Source organism: Lissotriton helveticus, chromosome 6 (genome assembly GCF_964261635.1).
Source record: "Lissotriton helveticus chromosome 6, aLisHel1.1, whole genome shotgun sequence".
Taxonomy (NCBI): Eukaryota; Metazoa; Chordata; class Amphibia; order Caudata; family Salamandridae; genus Lissotriton; species Lissotriton helveticus.
Window position 1 is genome coordinate 633719050 of NC_136067.1, and position 20390 is coordinate 633739439.

The 20390-nt window shown below is 40.7% G+C and overlaps 1 long non-coding RNA gene across 1 annotated transcript; it reads left to right on the forward strand.

Moving 5' to 3' along the window:
- The first annotated feature begins 4036 nt into the window (after positions 1-4036).
- Positions 4037-4845, forward strand: LOC144761465 (uncharacterized). Its single transcript, XR_013595734.1, has 2 exons — positions 4037-4138; positions 4578-4845. It is a non-coding gene; the product is annotated as an uncharacterized LOC144761465 (long non-coding RNA).
- The last annotated feature ends 15545 nt before the right edge of the window (positions 4846-20390 follow it).

The following is a 20390-nucleotide window of genomic DNA, read 5'->3' on the forward strand; positions in this document are numbered from 1 at the left end:
AATTTTTGTAAGTTTTAAACAGCACAAAAATCATGTTTAAGTCGTGCTATATTCAAAAACAGTTTACATCCATCCATTATATGGTATAGGGTTATGTTCAAAGCAATTATTATTACACATAGATGTTAATAATTAAATTTGCCAAACACTCCCATAATCTTTGTGGCTTATTTTCGAGGAATAGAAATCAATTAAGAAAAGAGATGGATCATCACTACATCTTCAAGCTTCCGTGGATATAAATCATACTCTTAACTGTTTATGGTTTCCTAAATTTAGTTTAGCCATGCATTAGTAAGTGTCAAGGACGTCATTCTCATATAAATTTATCCCTATCGAGTGTTTATGAAATAAGATTGCTAGATACTCCCATAATGCTTATGGTTTATTTTCAAGGAATATGTGATCGTATTAAGGAAGTAATTAGTCATCATTATGATTTATTTTCAAGGAATATGTGGTCATAATAGGAAAGTAATTAGTCATCATTACATATTTACGCTTTTATAGATATAGATCCTACTATTAACTAGTTTTAATTCATACTACAATCAGTATCAAGGACGTCAGTCCCGTATATATTTTCCTTATCAAGCTCTCCCAGCTTAAACCATGAGTTGAGAGAGGATGGAGGGAAGATATTGTAAACTAACAACTCTAACATTCTGTAAGATGGATCAAATCAAGAAGAGTTAAACCGCTCCAATAATGCGGTCCCATTCTTCTCTCGAGTTGAGTCCCCTTCTTACCGTGTCGAGATAGGAGATATACCATTGTTCTCTCTCTTTTCTTCTAGAAACAATATTGCCACCTCTCTTGCCTATTTTAATTTTCTCCAAAATGAACCAGTGAAAATCTGATTCCTTATGTCCTTTCTCCAGGAAATGGGCAACAATTTGGGCAGTGATCTTTTTTGTCTTGATAGCTGATCTGTGTTCCTGAAACCTAGTCCGTGCCTCCCTTCCTGTTTCTCCAACATAACAAAGGCCGCACGGACACCTGAGGAGATAAATGACATTCTTGCTCCTACAATTATTATGGGTCTTACATCTAACCGTCATGGTGTTACAGGCGATTTCTGACCCTACAATACATTGAGCACAGATATTACACATATCGCACCTAGTTGTTCCAACCACCTTTGTGCCATCAAATGTTCTTTGATTTTCCAACACCTCATCTTTGTACGTGTGTACCAGTAGATCGCGCAAGTTTTTGTTCTTTTTAAATGCGAACAACGGTTTCTCTAAAGCTAATGCCTCCTCATGATTTAAAATGTGCCAATGCTTATTCACTACATTTTTTATCTGGTTGCTTATATTGGGAAATTTACTAACAAACACAACTTTGTTTAGAGGGCCCTTTTCTTTCTTTTCATTCCGAATTAGTACCCCACGGTCATAAAATCTCGCTCTCCTCATTGAGTGCGACAAAAGTTTTTCGGTTATCCCCTCTCTTTAAATTTTGTTTTGAGGGCCTCTGCATGTTTATGGTAATCATTAATATCAGAACAATTTCTCCGGAGACGGAGAAATTGACTGAAGGGGATGCTTTCCCTTTGTGATTTGGGGTGAAAGCTAGAAAAGTGTAATAGTGTGTTTTTTGCCATTGGTTTAGTGAACAATTCGACAGCCAGGACTCCATTGCAGTTTTTAATGGATATATCCAAAAAATCGACTTTTGTGGTACTATATGTTGATGTGAACCTTAGATTTGGATCACCTAAGTTGATCCAAAGAAGGAACTCATCAAGAAGTTCAATGGAGCCTTCCCAGATAAAGAAGATGTCGTCAATGTAGCGGTACCAGCCCGCTACATTTTCGAAAAAAGGGGCTATCTCATTATCGATATGTTTGGTCTCAAAATTACCAACATACAGACAGGCCAGACTAGGAGCACAGGTGGCCCCCATGCTGGTCCCTTTTAATTGTCTGAAGTACTCGTTTTTAGGAACACGTTATTTGTTAGGATGAGTCTAACACAGTTAACTATAAACTCCCTGTTAGCACCACCAAGATCTTGACCAGATAGAAGTTCGTCTATAACCTCTATTGTATCAGTCTGTGGAATGTTCGTGTAAAGAGACTCAATGTCCAGGGTAACCAGACACTGAGTCTCTTCACAGAACGACAAACCCTCCACCATAGATATAATATGTGCTGAATCACGCACATATGATTTTAGGTTACATACAAGGGGTCTCAAGAAGTGATCTACGTACTTACTTATTGGTTCTAAGAGTGAGTCAATACTGCTCACAATAGGTCGCATTGGTGGGTCTAGTCTGTTCTTATGGACTTTTGGTAAGCCGTAAATGGCTGGTGTTTTGGGTTCCAAATTATTCAAAAAACGAAATTCATCGTCACAAATGAATCCTGCCTCCTTAGCTTCAGTCAGTAATTCTAGGCATTTGCGTGCCACTCTCTTAAGGCTAGTTTCAGTGGTCCGGACATAACGTTCCTTAACATCAAGCAACCTGAGCATCCTCTGCTCATAGTTGCTTGTGTCAAAGACCACCACTCCACCTCCCTTATCTGCTGGCTTTACGGTAAGGGATCCATCTTCCTTTAGTCTATTTAGAGCTTCTCTCTCAATTTTAGAGACATTATATGTGTGACATTTATTCTCCTTCTCTAGAAGTGTATGGATCCCACTCTCTACAGCGGTCTCAAATGCTTCTATGTTCTTATTTACCATACTCAGTGTAGGTGTAAAATTTGACTTAGGTTTTAGCCCAGAAATATTAATCCGATCTCTGCTCTCCCTGTTCTCCAAAAATCTTTTTAGTCTGATTTTTCTGAAGAAGGATCGCAGATCCTTCTCCAACTGAAATTTGTCTAGGTTGGTCGAAGGAACAAAGCTAAAGCCTCTACTGAAAATTCCTATTTCTACATCGCTAAGGTCTTTGCATGATTGATTGATTACTGGTAATTTACTGGTTTCCAGTATCTTTTGCTCCGGGTGCTTAGATAATCCTGTCGAGGAGGTCCCTGGTTGTAATTCTGCTGAGGGGGTCCCTGATTGTAATTCTGTTGGGGGTGTCCCTGATTGAAGTGCTGTTGTCGGCCTCAATTGAAATGGCCCTGTCCTCGGTGCCCATTGTAATTCTGACCTCTCCTCGGGCGTGGTTCTAAAAAAACACCCTGATCACACCCATTTCTCCCGGGATCAATGCATCCTTCTTCCTCAGAACTAGAGCATGATGAGTTGGAAAAAGTCACCTGCTTGTTACCCCCTCTAGAATATATTTGTTTGTTAGCAGGTCGCTCCCAACTCCCATTATATCTATTTTGAAAATAGTTTTCTTGTAGAAAGGGGTAAACTCTCTCTTCTGCATATTGCTCAATATCCTTTTTCAATTTATTGGTCTTTTTATTGAGCAAGTATGTACTATATCCTTCTACATCTCTATTTATGTCGGTCAATTTCTTTTTAGCCTCTTCCAGAGCAGGACAGAGTGTGTATATACGATCACACTGATACCGCGTGCGTGGCTGTATCACTCCACATCTATGTAAGTATAATAGGGAATAGGCATAGGAAGAGCTATTTGGACCATATATCCTCAGCAGTCTATAAAGGCATTTGTTTATATATGTCCACAGATCTATATTGGCACATGCTGTCAGTTACTAAGTCTGGAAACAAGGCAGCATATAAGTGCCGAGGTCACCTAATCACGATCAAGACACATTAGGAGGTGAGCGTTGTTGTGGCGAGTGAATATCGTAATTCCATTGGCCCTTTTTTGTCCTCTTTAAAAAGTCACGGATGTAGTATAGCTACTTCTGGACTCTGGTTGCTTTTAGGCCGATGCGTGGACTGCCTATATAACTGCTCAGCATAAGCCTAGTATAGATAACCAATGAGGCCACTACTTAATAGTATCCTAATGCCCTTTGAAAATATTTGCGTGTTACAAATCCTAATATAGATAACTAATAATGCCTTTAGAAAATATTTTTGTGTGATAATAATTACCACCTTTTACAGACACTAAAATCAGTTGTTTATCTACTCTATATAGGATAACATTATTTTAACTTTGAAGAGATAATTCGCTGGACGGATATCTTTTGAGACGTAGAAGGAGGCAGAGTACCCCTGACTCTATTTTGATTGATATATAACAATTGAGGTAGGTGATATATCCAGTTTATCTCGTTAGCCGCCTCTCTTGCCCAAAATAGGCCCTAATTATACTATTTGGCTATATTTTCTCTAAGAAATGTATTGATGTGGACTTAATGTTGTACGTTTAGTGACTGGAGCACTGTGTAGGGTACTTATAAATAGATGACTAACATGTATAGCCCCTCTGAGACATTGTGAGCACCAGGAATATACTCATGTGACCAAAATCAGTGAATGTACTGTTTATGATTTGTTTTTTTTATATACTGGAGATAGTAACTAGTGTTATGTTGTAATAGAATGTATTGTTTGTCTAGTGTAACATGGAAGCAATGTTATGGATTTTATATGTACTTAGGATTGTCGAAACCTGTATACATTATGTTTTTTTAAAACAAAGATTGAATTATATGTCACTAAGATTGGTTTTGTTTGAATTTCAGAACCATTGGGAAACATTTATTGTAATTGTCCTGATGAAGGTGGTTAAACACTAAACAAACCGCCGAAACGCGTTGATGCACAAGGAGTAATACGTGAAAAACAGACTAAGGAAAATTCTGAGCTTTTGTTGGAATTTAGTCCTTTACTTGTACCTCCTTTTTTATAGGAATGTTGGATTTATTTCTTTTATAATGTTCCGTTTTGTATATGTTTCCCATTTTTAACAAAATATAGTGTATGCTAATAAACTGTGCAGATATACTTTTATTATAGTGTTTTCACTACTTTTTTAATATTTTTATATTGCTTCCTTGTTATGATTTGATATTGTTGAGTTTATATGTGTATGTTTGTAAGATTTTGTGTTTCTATGGTAATTCGCCCAAAGGGAATTATATTCTGACTTGTGTAAATTGTGGAGCCCTATCCCTTTGGTCTTGGGGTCCCTCTCTCTTTTATTAGAGATTCTGTGTACGGTCCGTGAGGACTGGAGAGTTTTGCTGCTTGATAGTAAAAATACTGTTAAAAGAAAGATATTTATTCTTCTATGGATCAAATTAAAACCTTTGGGTTTAGTGAAGACCAATTACATCGAATTATAAGCACTAAAAGTGGAAATAGAATTACTGTTGCTTCTGGTAAAGGAGAAAACTGGGGTAAGCTACTGAATTTAAAGAAAAAGCTTATCCGAACCGAGGCACATGCAGACTTTTTAGTCGAATATGTGACATCTGGGACTATTCCCATCGGCTTACAGGTTCGTAATGAACCTGGGGTTTTCACAGAAAACAGAAAATTTCTTGAAACTTGGGCACTGATCTCGAATAGATGCAGCAGAGATTGGATGCTGTTAATAATTGAAACAGCCCAAGGTTTAATAATCCTTGAAAAAGAAGAAATTGATAAATTGGAAACTGAACTCAAAAACTGTCCTGCTCTGGAAGAGGCTAAAAGGAAATTGGTCGACATAAATAGAGATGTAGAAGGATATAGTACATAATTGCTCAATAAAAAGACCAATAAATTGAAAAAGGATATTGAGCAATATGCAGAAGAGAGAGTTTACCCCTTTCTACAAGAAAACTATTTTCAAAATAGATATAATGGGAGTTGGGAGCGACCTGCTAACAAACAAATATATTCTAGAGGGGGTAACAAGCAGGTGTCTTTTTCCAACTCATCATGCTCTAGTTCTGAGGAAGAAGGATGCATTGATCCCGGGAGAAATGGGTGTGTTCTGGGTGTTTTTTAAGAACCACGCCCGAGGAGAGGTCAGAATTACAATGGGCACCGAGGACAGGGCCATTTCAATCGAGGCCGACAACAGCACTTCAATCAGGGACACCCCCAACAGAATTACAATCAGGGACTCCCTCAGCAGAATTACAACCAGGGACCTCCTCAACAGGATTATCTAAGCACCCGGAGCAAAAGATACTGGAAACCAGTAAATTACCAGTAATCAATCTATCATGCAAAGACCTTAGCGATGTAGAAATAGGGATTCTCAGTAGAGGCTTTAGCTTTGTTCCTTCGACCAACCTAGACAAATTTCAGTTGGAGAAGGATCTGCGATCCTTCTTCAGAAAATTCAGACTAAAAAGATTTTTTGAGAACAGGGAGAGCAGAGATCGGATTAATATTTCTGGGCTAAAACCTAAGTCAAATTTTACACCTACACTCAGTATGGTAAATAAGAACATAGAAGCATTTGAGACCGCTGTAGAGAGTGGGATCCATAAACTTCTAGAGAAGGAGAATAAATGTCACACATATAATGTCTCTAAAATTGAGAGAGAAGCTCTAAATAGACTAAAGGAAGATGGATCCCTTACCGTAAAGCCAGCAGATAAAGGAGGTGGAGTGGTGGTCTTTGACACAAGCAACTATGAGCAGAGGATGCTCAGGTTGCTTGATGTTAAGGAACATTATGTCCGGACCACTGAAACTAGCCTTAAGAGAGTGGCACGCGAATGCCTAGAATTACTGACTGAAGCTAAGGAGGCAGGATTCATTTGTGACGATGAATTTCGTTTTTTGAATAATTTGGAACCCAAAACACCAGCCATTTACGGCTTACCAAAAGTCCATAAGAACAGACTAGACCCACCAATGCAACCTATTGTGAGCAGTATTGACTCACTCTTAGAACCAATAAGTACGTAGATCACTTCTTGAGACCCCTTGTATGTAACCTAAAATCATATGTGCGTGATTCAGCACATATTATATGTATGGTGGAGGGTTTGTCGTTCTGTGAAGAGACTCAGTGTCTGGTCACCCTGGACATTGAGTCTCTTTACACGAACATTCCACAGACTGATACAATAGAGGTTATAGACGAACTTCTATCCGGTCAAGATCTTGGTGGTGCTAACAGGGAGTTTATAGTTAACTGTGTGAGACTCATCCTAACAAATAACGTGTTCCTATTTAAAAACGAGTACTTCAGACAATTAAAAGGGACCAGCATGGGGGCCACCTGTGCCCCTAGTCTGGCCTGTCTGTATGTTGGTAATTTTGAGGCCAAACATATCGATAATGAGATGGCGCCTTTTTTCGAAAATGTAGCGGGCTGCTACCGCTACATTGACAACATCTTTTTTATCTGGGAAGGCTCCATTGGACTTCTTGATGAGTTCCTTCTTTGGATCAACTTAGGTGATCCAAATCTAAGGTTCACATCAACATATAGTATCACAAAAGTCGATTATTTGGATATATCCATTAAAAACTGCAATGGAGTCCTGGCTGTCGAATTGTTCACTAAACCAATGGCAAAAAACACACTATTACACTTTTCTAGCTTTCACCCCAAATCACAAAGGGAAAGCATCCCCTTCAGTCAATTTCTCAGTCTCCGGAGAAATTGTTCTGATATTAATGATTACTATAAACATGCAGAGGACCTCAAAACAAAATTTAAAGAGAGGGGATATCCGAAAAAACTTTTGTCTCACTCAATGAAGAGAGCGAGATTTTATGACCGTGAGGCACTAATTCGGAATGAAAAGAAAGAAAAGGGCCCTCTAAACAAAGTTGTGTTTGTTAGTAAATTTTCTAATATAAGCAACCAGATAAAAAATGTAGTGAATAAGCATTGGCACATTTTAAATCATGAGGAGGAATTAGCTTTAGAGAAACCGTTGTTCGCATTTAAAAAGAACAAAAACTTGCGCGATCTACTGGTACACACGTACAAAGATGAGGTGTTGGAAAATCAAAGAACAATTGATGGCACAAAGGTGGTTGGAACAACTAGGTGCGGTATGTGTAATATCTGTGCTCAATGTATTGTAGGGTCAGAAATCGCCTGTAACACCATGACGGTTAGATGTAAGACCCATAATAATTGTAGGAGCAAGAATGTCATTTATCTCCTCAGGTGTCCGTGCGGCCTTTGTTATGTTGGAGAAACAGGAAGGGAGGCACAGACTAGGTTTCAGGAACACAGATCAGCTATCAAGACAAAAAAGATCACTGCCCCAATTGTTGGCCATTTCCTGGAGAAAGGACATAAGGAATCAGATTTTCACTGGTTCATTTTGGAGAAAATTAAAATAGGCAAGAGAGGTGGCAATATTGTTTCTAGAAGAAAAGAGAGAGAACAATGGTATATCTCCTATCTCGACACGGTAAGAAGGGGACTCAACTCGAGAGAAGAATGGGACCGCATTATTGGAGCGGTTTAACTCTTCTTGATTTGATCCATCTTACAGAATGTTAGAGTTGTTAGTTTACAATATCTTCCCTCCATCCTCTCTCAACTCATGGTTTAAGCTGGGAGAGCTTGATAAGGAAAATGTATACGGGACTGACGTCCTTGATACTGATTGTAGTATGAATTAAAACTAGTTAATAGTAGGATCTATATCTATAAAAGCGTAAATATGTAATGATGACTAATTACTTTCCTATTATGACCACATATTCCTTGAAAATAAATCATAATGATGACTAATTACTTCCTTAATACGATCACATATTCCTTGAAAATAAACCATAAGCATTATGGGAGTATCTAGCAATCTTATTTCATAAACACTCGATAGGGATAAATTTATATGAGAATGACGTCCTTGACACTTACTAATGCATGGCTAAACTAAATTTAGGAAACCATAAACAGTTAAGAGTATGATTTATATCCACGGAAGCTTGAAGATGTAGTGATGATCCATCTCTTTTCTTAATTGATTTCTATTCCTCGAAAATAAGCCACAAAGATTATGGGAGTGTTTGGCAAATTTAATTATTAACATCTATGTGTAATAATAATTGCTTTGAACATAACCCTATACCATATAATGGATGAATGTAAACTGTTTTTGAATATAGCACGACTTAAACATGTTTTTTGTGCTGTTTAAAACTTACAAAAATTGTCTGTGCTAATTTAAAACTGAGTTGACTCCATTTGAGCCGTAACCAATCTGCTTTTGAAAAGAGCACGAATCAAGCACGATCTTTTGTGCTGTTTTATACCAATAAAAACATTCTAGGCTCATCAAAAACTACTCTTTACCTTAGCGCGATATCCAAATGGGATAAATAGGAAGGCTAAGATGTTTTGTTTACATATGGGAGGAAGTGAGTATTTCTAGCTCTGCCTCCATCGTGTAGTCCGTTATTTGTATCTGTTACTGATTAGGTCATGTGACAGGAACCTCCGCTATACAATATGGAGGGACCGGATATTTAAACCGGCAGCTGGAACGGCGTTGTTGTTAGCCGTTTCCAGCTTTGATTGCCAGCACGCGGGACGATTTTGCTTGAGCGCCAAGAGGTAAGGAACTGGCGTTGCTTTGCTTTGGCAAATGGGATTATTTTAGAATTTATCACTCAAAACGTGTCGTATCGGTTTAAATGTCTTTCAGGGTTTACACGCTGGTAATTTCACGTGTTACTAATGGTTCCCTGATCCTGGGATTCCCGATTAGCAAGTAAGATATTCTTTATCGTTATGGTTGTGATAAGCTTAGGGGTCTGTTAAAGTAGCGAGCCTTCAAGTATAGATGAGGGAATAAGATGCGGTTTCTTCTTTTTCCTGTCTTTAGGGGTATTTTAAACACAAACCCTGACAGAGTGTGTATATACGATCACACTGATACCGCGTGCGTGGCTGTATCACTCCACATCTATGTAAGTATAATAGGGAATTGGTATAGGAAGAGCTATTTGGACCATATATCCTCAGCAGTCTATAAAGGCGTTTGTTTATATATGTCCACAGATCTATATTGGCACATGCTGTCAGTTACTAAGTCTGGAAACAAGGCAGAATATAAGTGCCGAGGTCACCTAATCACGATCAAGACACATTAGGAGGGGAGCATTGTTGTGGCGAGTGAATATCGTAATTCCATGCCACTTTTTTGTCCTCTTTAAAAAGTCACGGATGTAGTATAGATACTTCTGGACTCTGGTTGCTTTTAGGCCGTTGCGTGGACTGCCTATATAACTGCTCAGCATAAGCCTAGTATAGATAAGCAATGAGGCCACTACTTAATAGTATCCTAATGCCCTTTGAAAATATTTGCGTGTTACAAATCGTAGTATAGATAACTAATAATGCCTTTAGAAAATATTTGTGTGTGATAATAATTACCACCTTTTACAGACACTAAAATCAGTTGTTTATCTACTCTATATAGGATAACATTATTTTAACTTTGAAGAGATAATTCGCTGGACGAATATCTTTTGAGACGTAGAAGGAGGCAGATTACCCCTGACTCTATTTTGATTGATATATAACAATTGAGGTAGGTGATATATCAAGTTTATCTCGTTAGCCACCTCTCTTGCCCAAAATAGGCCCTTATTATACTATTTGGCTATATTTTCTCTAAGAAATTTATTGATGTGGACTTAATGTTGTACGTTTAGTGACTGGAGCACTGTGTAGGGTACTTATAAATAGATGACTAACATGTATAGACCCTATGAGACATTGTGAGCACGAGGAATATACTCATGTGACCAAAATCAGTGAATGTACTGTTTATGATTTGGGTTTTTTATATACAGAAGATAGTAACTAGTGTTATGTTGTAATAGAATGTATTGTTTGTCTAGTGTAACATGGAAGCAATGTTATGGATTTTATATGTACTTAGGATTGTAGAAACTTGTATACATTATGTTTTTTTAAAGCAAAGATTGAATTATATGTCACTAAGATTAGTTTTGTTTGAATTTCAGAACCATTGGGAAACATGTATTGTAATTGTCCTGATGAAGGTGGTTAAACACTAAACAAACCGCCGAAACGCGTTGATGCACAAGGAGTAATACGTGAAAAACAGACTAAGGAAAATTCTGAGCTTTTGTTGGAATTTAGTCCTTTACTTGTACCTCCTTTTTTATAGGAATGTTGGATTTATTTCTTTTATAATGTTCCGTTTTGTATATGTTTCCCATTTTTAACAAAATATAGTGTATGCTAATAAACTGTGCAGATATACTTTTATTATAGTGTTTTCACTGCTTTTTTAATATTTTTATATTGCTTCCTTGTTATGATTTGATATTGTTGAGTTTATATGTGTATGTTTGTAAGATTTTGTGTTTCTATGGTAATTCGCCCAAAGGGAATTATATTCTGACTTATGCAAAGTGGGCGTGCCAAGATGTTAGGGACTGGAAACAGTCGCTAACATCGCTATCTCCTATTACCAACTTTTGGAGATATTCGCGCTAAGCGCGAATATCTCCAAAAGCTAACACCTGCCCTGAGCAGTTCTTAGCCATGTTATCCAATGGGAGGTGCATAACATGGCTAAGAACATTAGCTCGGTAATGCATGAATATCACTGACTTTTCAGCGATATTCATGTATTGCAGCCGTTTTTTATCTCATTTGCGATAAACCTTGGTAATACCAAGGTTTATCTGCGATAAAAATCGCCGCAGCTCAGCGGTAAAATGTTGTCTCTAACCAAGCAATAGCGATAATTATCGCTATTGCTTGGTAATATGCCCCAATATTTCCAAAATCTGCAATCTAAAATTGTTTATGGTTATTGTGACATTCAGCCCAAAAGGATTCGAGAATAACTGCAGTCTCATTATTCCCAATTTGGTGTGGTGTACATTTTTGCCTGATATTCCTTTCTCCTTAATGCTTAATTTATGCAGGTGCTGGACACTGGCAATCATTTTTGGGGACCAGGACCTATTTTTCAGAGAAAGAAAGACAGTAAAGGAAAAAAGGTAGAAGAGTAAGACAGGAACACTTTTACCAAATTGTGGAAAAGTAAATTTTGCCATGTTATATGTGCCTACGTGTTCCCCATGTTATGTCATATGTGCATGATCGATATGCATGTATTCCCCTCTGATCGATTAAAGACGCAATTACAGTTGTGTCCATCTCTAGTATGCCAGTTTCCAGTTTTCGTGAATATAACGAATATCAGGCCTATGTAAAGCTACGTTGCCACGTTTTACAGTGTGCACGTTAATTCATTGAATTGTCCCCGTTTCTAGGCCTCAAAAGGGCCCGGACTCAGATTCAGCTCCTGTCTCCTGAACCCTCTCCGAGGAGCGATACAGCCCCCACCTGTATCCCTGACCCTTAGCTTACTTTTTGCCACGCAGTGCCCGGCCCGGCCTGGCTCTGCCTCCCAGTCTGCCAAGAATATGTTATGTTTCTAGTTATCAGTCCAGCCCTCCTTCTCTGCATTCCTAAGCTACTGAATCGCATCAATAGTTTCCGTCATGGTCTAGCCTTTATGTCTCCATGTAAGAGAAATACTGTATTAATATTCATAGAATATTCCTCGCACATGCAATACATTTAGAATAATGCATGCACCAGTCTTAATGTCTGTTAGCCTTTACCCTGATAACTTTTGGATTCTATCAACATGTACTCTAAACACCAGATACTAGATATGCCTAGGTACATGTCGCTCTGACCCTCCAGACTTTCGTCTCCTCTTCTAGTGCAGAAGTCATAGCCCCAGTTCTCCCTGGTAACACGTCATTGCCAGTTTACGCGCACCACTAGGTTAGAGGTCCCAGCTGCTCAGGTAGCCCCCTCCATGTTTCCGCCCCGTTTATGACATATTCTGTTACATTTGCATCACATGTCTATGTATACGCCCTGTACACACCTCTTGTTACACCCACTTTATGCCTTATCTTTCGCGACTGCTACAAACTCCGCCTACTGCTACGCCTACTGTATTGAATGCAATGTAATTGTTTTTAGTATATATATTAATGCACTGTTATTAAAAGCCAGCCAATTCCCAGATCCTGCCCCCGGCAGCTGCCATCCTATTCCCATGCAGGCTGTCCTGTTCCTGTCCTTTTATGCCTGATTAAAGCCTGTATACTTCAGCTACCTCGAATCTTGACTCTTATTTATTGAGCTATCTGTTATTAGAGTATCCTGAAAAATAGAACCGGTAATTAATTATTTATTTACCACATAATGGCGCCCGAATAGGGACTTGCCCTTTCCCCACGCGCCGGAGAAGCCACGCAGGCCCCCTGATCCTCTGCAGCCGTGACGGAACCATACCGGCCACGTGCAGATATTTCTGCTTCAAGTATCCCTCAGGCCCACGGAGGAGACGGAGGTTGCGGTCCAGCGTCCAGACGAGGCGGTGGAGGAACGCGGCGAGTCCCGACCAGAGCCCAAGCCGAGAGTCCAAGGTCCGAGGTATCCGGAGGCCCACCTGTAACTGAAGTCCGGAGTTCGTCCGTCCGTCGTCGTAGCAGTCCAGTCCAGTCCGAGGCCTTCCGTTCTGCTGCCCGGTGAGTACCGTTGCTGGGGTAGTATCTAGACAGGGTCAATTAATTTGTCTCTGGTCTGTGGGTTTGGGTACACAGATCCAACACGAAGTGTCCACCTAGGTGGATGCGGGTCCTGACGTGTCTCTTTATGAGACCGGTAAGTTTCGTACTGTTTTAGCAGTGCATCTAGTCATTCCAGTAAGTTCTGTTCTGTTCTCGAGAAATTCATGTGTTTCTGTTTTCAGTATTCCAGGTAGTATTCTGTCCGAACTGTTATTTTAAATGTTATTTCATGTGTTTTCAATGTTCTGGTATGAGTGATTTGTTTTCAAGTTATTATTGTGTTTATCGTGTATTGTATTTGTGTCCAGATTCCAGTCTAAGTCATGCCTCTGTTCTCGAAGTTACGTCAGTTAAAAACCAGAAAAGGTCTGCTCGAAGAAGCAGTTCCTGTCCCGCCTAGGGACAGTCCAGGTCATTTTATGTATCATAAGCATGGCATAAGTGCCATATTATATCTAGACTTATGGGTCGAGTATACTAAAGATCTAGAAGAGAAATATAGATGGCCTGTATCAGGTACATGGGATGCCGAGTGCATCATGCGAGTAGAAGAAGCATTATGGAAAAAGAAATCCAGACAGTCCCAGAAAGATGCCATCGAGTTATGGCGCAAAGAATCTCATAAAAGAACCGAAAAAGAAATCAGAAAGTCAGAATTAAGTAGAGAATCCTCAGAAAGAGCCCAAGAAAGGGAATTAATCGAAGTAGGTGAACGAGTTAAAGCCGAACAGTCAGACAGACAGAGAAATGCCCTTATTAAGGGTATGTATCCTCTTCTTGCCGAGGGCTTGCCAAAAGCAACCCCGGAAGCACCATATAATTTTCCGCCGACATTGGTTCCGATTAAGCTACGTCACAAACCGACCGCAGCTGATATTTTTCTCTCGTCCTATTTGGACGACACAGTCCCAGAATATGCAAATCCTGTTCCGCCAGCTCCTGTAAATAATGTAATTCCTGTTCCTCCAGCCACCGGGGCACCTGTTACAGCACCTGTTACGGTACCCCCGGTCCAGCCCGTAGTACAAGTTCCCGCTACATCGGTCACTCTGCCAGCCCGAAGAGTATCAGTCGACGATTCTAGTATAGGGGCCGCGGGGGGAGGTCCTCCTGGTACCCCGCCGCCACACAAACGTGTAACATTAGTCGAGTTACATGAACGTGCGTTACAGCGTACGCCCAAACATCAGTCCGTTGCAGATATCAGACGAGCTCTCACCGAATGCCGTTATGATCCAGTCCCAGGCGATGATAATATGGTTATATATTCATTGCGTGTAAGACGGGTGACCGAGTATTTGGACACCCTACCGAATATGAAAGAAGATCTAGACAGAATATATCGTTTCATCCGTACAGGAGAAGACCCAGAAAGTATTGGCGAAATCATGTCTCTAAGGAAAGCTGAGACTCAGCTCATGCTATTAAAATTTCTAATCAATTGTTTAGTAAGGGAACAAGATTGTCCGACTAAAGATCCGATCGAAATGAGAATTCTGACAAAGTGGAGTGATCATATAGCGGAGGGAAGACACAAGACACTCAGTAGTATAGAGAGTATGTACAAGAAAATTCGTAAGGAAATAATAAGGTTACACGAGAAACGCAAAGCAGCACAAGTAAGCGAGAAAGAAGACAACACTGATACTGAAGAGGTAGAAGACGAGAATACCGCCAGAATAGCGTATGTAGGTAAATCTAGACTTCTAGACCGACATTCACGCCTAGAACACAAGAAAGTTTTTCACCTTCCAGCACTAGAACAAGAGAATCTTGAACAAGTATTTTAAGCTACCGATCACATTCTGAAATCACGTATCGGTTATAGTGAACTTAGTACCATGCATGAACTAGAACTAGCCCGATCAGCAGTCCGATGGACTACTGATTCTACCACTTTTCCAGACGAAATAGTGGCACAAATGTTTCTGAAACTGCCCCCAGCCGAGCAGCGACTGGTGGGTATGTATATGATCCAGCACCTCATTACACTGTATGAGGGACAACATTCTGATCCAGGTCCGTTACATGATGTTCTGAACGAGTTGCTCCAGTATAGATGGAAAGGTTTAGGTACCGATTTAATTAGTGTCATTCTAGAACAGCGCCACAAATATAGAACGTTCCTGAATCCGCATTTTGTTCACGTCTCACCTCCAGAAAGTAAACCATTTTACATAGATAGACAGCATCCGTTATGAGAAGTACATCCAGTTAGGACCGCGGGTGGTGAAATGCAACGAGTATTTGTTTACACCCCTATCACAAAGATGGAACTCTTAGAGATGAAGAAATTAATTCCTTGTCATGACAAAGATCCAGCAGGGTTCCATCGAGAATTAAAAGACATGCTCCGTATGGGAGAATACACGTATCCAGATGTCATTAAAATGCTAAAGGTCCTGTTGCCCGCAGGGGTATATGAAAAACTCAAGGAAAAAGAATGGGAGGTGGGAGAGAAAAAGATTGATTGGACAGCTCTAGAAGCTGAAGATAAAATACGAGTACCAGGTACCGGTCTTGGGGACAAATGTAAAGAATTGCCCGAGTTATTGATACAGGTCTTGCCAAGGTTACTAGCCACGAAAAAGGAAGATTGGGATGCAATCTCAGCATGTAAACAGAAACAGGATGAAGACACTAGTGATTTCTATTCTAGATTTGAAAAATGTTTTATTATTAACAGTGGTTTGAAGACAGGTAGCGAGTCATACCCTCATCTTTTTGTTACTAAACTAGTCGAGAATTCAAGCCCACAAGCCCACAAGTTAAAAATCGAGTTTTGAAAGTCGAAAGTACCTGGCAAGCTAGTACCCCGTCACAAATGCTTCAAATGCTCCAGTATCACCAGAATAGAATCAGGGAAGAGCAAGAACACGAAAGGAGACGTATGAAAGACACGAAAATGAAAGTACTAGTTGCACAATCTGTTCCACAAGACAGTCAGAAGAGGGGTCCGAATCAAGCCAGTCATCCTGCAGCTCCCGTTAAAGGGACATGCAATTATTGTAAACAGCCAGGTCATTTTATAAACGAGTGTGCAGTTCTGAAACACAACATAGCTACTGGTAAGACTAAAGAAAGACCACGTCCGCCTAGACCAGAACAAGTCTCACAGACTTCTCAGTCACCGCAGAATGCACAACAGACAGTTCCAGCACCGCAGCCTATCGCTGCAACACAGCATGTTACACAGCAAATGTACCAGTATGCTCAGACAGAGTATCCAGAGTATCAACAGTATTCATGAAACAGCCTAGAGAGGGAGGTAGGCTTGCCTCTCATCGAGATACCTGTAGATCAAGAGGGTCCCTATGTACACAGTCAAGTATTAGGGAAAGACAGAAAGTTTTTGATTGATACAGGGGCAAGTAGGACTACTATCAGTCATGACGAGGTTCCAGAGGCTCCGCTCTCAGGCTCTAGAAATGTTTCCCTTGGATTTTCAGGAAAGCCTATTGTTAACGAGATTTCAAAACCAGTTACTCTAGAAGTTGGTCCATTGTCCCGAACTACTGATTTGTTACTTACGAAATCATGTCCAGAAAATTTGTTAGGCATCAAAACATTGAAAGAATTAGGTGCAGTAATTTGCTGCTCTCCAGAAGGAATACGATTGTTTTTGCGTGACTTTAAAGGTCACTATGTATTACGCGATTTTGATCCAAGATTATCAAATGTTCCACAGCATCTATGGGCGCAAGGTCCAACTGATGTAGGTTTTATGCAAATCACACCCCATCGTGTGACTCTCAAGCAAGGTATAGTCTTGCCAATCAGACAATATAGATTGCCACCTGAGGCTGTAGCAGCCTTATCCAAAATTATTGATGAGCTCATTGCTCAAGGAGTGGTTGTAGAAACTGACTCCAATGTATGTAATTCTCCTATCATTCCAGTCATGAAACGTACTGATCCAAATGCACCTCCAGTATATCGATTAGTGATTGACCTTCGAGAACTTAATAGATGTATCATACCCCAGTATCCAGTAGTCCCAGATATTTCATCCCTATTGACAGCCATTGATTCTGAAGCTACATTTTTCACTGTCATCGACCTCAAGAATGCATTTTTCAGTGTCCCCATTCATCCAGACAGCCAGTACCTTTTCGGTTTTTGTTTAAATTGAAGGAGCTATAAATTCACACGAGCTCCTCAAGGTTTCACAGAAAGTCCTAGTATTTACAGTCAAGCACTTAAAAGGCAACTAGACAATATCCACATGCCAACTGACACTGCCCTGCTCCAGTATGTCGATGATCTACTGATCACAGCCCGTTCTGAACGTGACTTCGAGCGTGCGTCACTTACAGTTCTGTATTTTCTGGCCGAACAGGGGCACAAGGTGTCCCCTTCCAAATTACAATTCTGTGTCCAGCAAGTGATCTACTTAGGCCACTTACTGTCCAAGTTGGGTAGGCAGTTGACACCAGACCGTATCCAGTTGATAGCGAGTCTTCCACAGCCCAAGACACAGAAGGAGGTACGTGCTTTTATTGGCCTCACTTCTTACTGCAGACAATGGATTCCTCAGTATGCATTTCTAGCCAAGCCACTGATACAGTTAATGACACAGGAGGCAGCCGTATCGACTGTCCTCCCTTGGACATCTGAACATACACTTAGTTTTAATGAATTAAAGAAAGCCTTATGCCAAGCACCTGTTCTAGCAACACCGAACTACAGTAAGTCTTTTACACTTTTTGTCACAGAACGTGATGGTACTGCATTATCTGTTCTCACACAAGATCAAGCAGGACAGTACAAGCCTTGTGCTTATTTTTCGAGCACATTAGATCCAGTAGCCCAGGCTTTGCCTGCGTGCCTCAAGTCAGTTGCAGCCACAGCTCTAGCTATCAGACAAAGTGATTCCATAGTATTAGGACACTCCTTGACAGTACAAGTTCCACACTCCGTGGAAGTTCTTTTAAACCGAACACAGACACAGCACTTGACCATTGCACGTTTAACAGGTTATGAACTGACACTGTTCCAGCCACACATAGAAATCAGACGCTGCAACGTTCTAAATCCTGCTACCCTGTTACCATCAGTTACTTCAAATCCTGCCACACATGACTGTGTGGAAGTCATTAATACTATGACCAAGCCAAGACAAGACCTGACAGACATTGCATTACCTAATCCCGACCTGACACTTTATGTGGATGGTTCATGTATGAGAACTAGTACAGGAGAACTAGCAGCCGCGTACGCAGTGACTACTGAAACCGAAGTTATAGAAACACGTCGTATTGACACCCTGTCTGCTCAAGCAGCAGAGCTAGTTGCTCTGACCCAAGCCTGAATACGTGCCAAGAACCTGAAAGTAAACATATATACAGATTCACGTTACGCATTCGGAGTTGTACACGACTTCGGAGTACTCTGGCAGGAGAGAGGTTTCATGACTTCTCATGGAACCAAGATTCAGCATGGTCTCCTCATTCAAGCTCTGTTAGATGCAATACATTTACCGACAGCTATCGCTATCATGAAGTGCAAGGCACATACGAAAGTTACTGACATCATTTCCCAAGGTAACGATCTAGCAGATCGAACAGCCAAGCTTACAGCTCAGACACCAGACATTCCAGTTAACAAGACACAGACATCCACTCCAGAACAGACTACCTGTATGACAGTTAAGGACCCTACACAAGATGTCATAGACATACAGTTACATGCTACTCCTGAAGAAATCAAGAAATGGTCCGAACAAGGAGGGGTCCAGACAGATCAGGGATGGGTGACGAAGGGAAAAGCCACATGGTTTCTCCCCGACTCCATGGTTCAAGTCATTATCAATACCGCACATAGTCCAGCACACCTAGGAGAAAAAGCCATGTTAGACAGTATACAGAACCTCTGGTTCAACAAGCATTTACGAGCTGCAGCCAAGCAGAAAGTCTGTACCTGTATGATATGTTGCCAGTTCAATCCAGGTAAAAGTGTCCCGGTGGAACAAGGTGGATTCCAACCTCCTGACCACCCTTTTGAAGTCCTCCAGATGGATTATATTCAGATGGAGCGATGTCGAGGTTTCAAGTATGTCCTTGTAGGTGTATGCGCTTTGTCCAGGTGGACAGAAGCATATCCAGTTCCAGATTACACAGCAGCGACCACTGTCAAGCAGTTGGTTCGTGAATTTTTTCCCCGTTATGGACTCCCTAGGGTCGTGTATTCTGATAACGGCCAGCCATTCTCATCCGAGTTAATGAAACATGTTTCCCTTCTGTTAGGGTACCAGTGGAAGTTCCATTGTGTGCGCCATCCTGAAGCAGCCGGTCTCGTAGAGAGACATAATCAGACCCTGAAAATCCGTATTGCCAAGACATGTAAAGAGAAAGGTGTAGACTGGCTAGTTGCCCTGCCAGTTGCTTTATTCTTCATGAGGATGGTTGCACATTCCAGATCAGGTCTGTCCCCTTATGAGGTCGTATTCGGCCGCCCCCCAAATATGTGGGGTACACCTAGACCCCGCAGTATTACAGATGTTTCCAGTAATATGTTGACAGATTACCTAGCTTCCTTGATGTCTGCCCTACACTCTTGTCGTTCACAGGTTGCCGCTGCATTTCCAGACAACACCGAGGTGAAACCGCATGAGGTCATTCCAGGCGACCTCGTATTGGTCAGGAACTTTGATCGTTCAAGTCCGCTGGAGCCTCGTTGGAAGGAGCCGAGACTTGTCCTTCTGACCACCCGTACGGCCGTGAAGTTGGAAGGCCGCAAGGGGTGGGTCCATCTGTCCCATGTAAAGAAATTCCATGGAGTCCGGAAAAAGACATTTTTAAAGGACACTTCTAAAGACTGTTCCATTCCTAAAGACTGCCTAAAAACAAACTCTGAACTCAAGCCTCCCCTGTTAGAGAAAACTCCGCAGCAGGAGTATAAAGAGAAACTCCGGTCTAGTAAAATAAGTCAGCCAGTTTAATTGTCTAAGTCCCTCTCGGGTGAAACGGTTAGACAGGTTCCTGACATGTATGAGATAGACC